Raw genomic sequence first — 1341 nt, forward strand, 5'->3', positions numbered from 1 at the left:
GGCTGGAGTGCAGTGGTGCAATCCCGGCTCACTGCAACCTCCACCTCCTAGGTTCAAGTGACTGTCTTGCCTCAGCCTCCTGAGTAGCTGGTGTTACAGGCATCCACCAACACACCTGGCTAATTTTTGTAGTTTGAGTAGAGACGGGGTTTTGCCATGTTGCCCAGCTGGTCTTGAACTCCTGATGTCAAGCAATCCACCCACCTCAGCCTCCAAAAGTGCTGGGATTCTAGGCATGAGTCACCGTACCCGGCCTCTCCCGTGTAATAGTATCATGCATCCATTTGTCATGGCCTCATAGTGGGTAGCATCTACTTTCCTGTCTCTTGGCTGTTACTTTGGCTATTGGGATATTAATAGACATGATGCAAGCAGAGGCTTGGGACGCGCTAGGTGGGCTGGACTTCCTGCATTCCTATCATTACTGTAGGATGGAAGTGCTCTAGGAGTCCAACCCATCTCCCAAAAAGGGGAGACAGTGCAGCATACATGAACCCAACCCAGCCTGGATCAGCCAAACCCCAGTGAACCAACAGATGTGTGAGCAAGAAATTCACATAAGTTTGACATAAATATAACTCAATGCATACGAATTGAATAAATAAATATGGCATATACTGCAGTAGTCTATAGGCTTGTCCGTGAGCTCTTCGGTGTTGGGGGTAGGAACCTTGCTGCATAATAGGGGCCATCAATGGTCCAGGTAAGCAGTAGGCACTCTGAATACTTTTTGGAGGAGGTCTGAGTCTTCTTCAGGAATCTCTCTAGCAGCCTCAGCTTCCATTTATTGGCTATTCAGGCAGGAGTCAAGGCAGACTTCTGCTAAATTTTCATGGATTTCAGAGTTTGGTCCCATTTCTGATTTTATGGCCCTTTTCTTACTGACATGAATTATTATGTGCATTCTCTGCTTTGAGTGATCTTCAAGGCTAGACATTCTCCCAAGCTACTAGGTACCCAGGACATGCTGCAGAATGATCTGAGGGTCTGCATAGTGATGAGGGGTGATTTGATGTCTGCTCATCATGGAGGATGAGATGGACAGATACAATCCCATGTGTCATCAGTGACAATAGCAATGCCACCTGATTTACAGGTCTCCTAGGGCACTCCCATTGTGCATTAAAATGTCTGTGTTGGAGTGTACTTTGTCTGAGTGTCTTGGCTCTGGCCTTGGGGATTTAAAAGAGGAATTGACTCACATTGCCTTTGTTGGCCAGATGAAGCTCTGGGTGATAATTCTAAAGTAAGATGTCTGTGTAGAGAACACCAAGATCTATCTGCATGAGGTGGGAATCGTTTGCTTTTCTGTCCAACGTGTTTTTTTCTTTTTTTTTTTTT

This window comes from Mandrillus leucophaeus, unplaced genomic scaffold (genome assembly GCF_000951045.1).
Source record: "Mandrillus leucophaeus isolate KB7577 unplaced genomic scaffold, Mleu.le_1.0 Scaffold32, whole genome shotgun sequence".
Lineage (NCBI taxonomy): Eukaryota > Metazoa > Chordata > Mammalia > Primates > Cercopithecidae > Mandrillus > Mandrillus leucophaeus.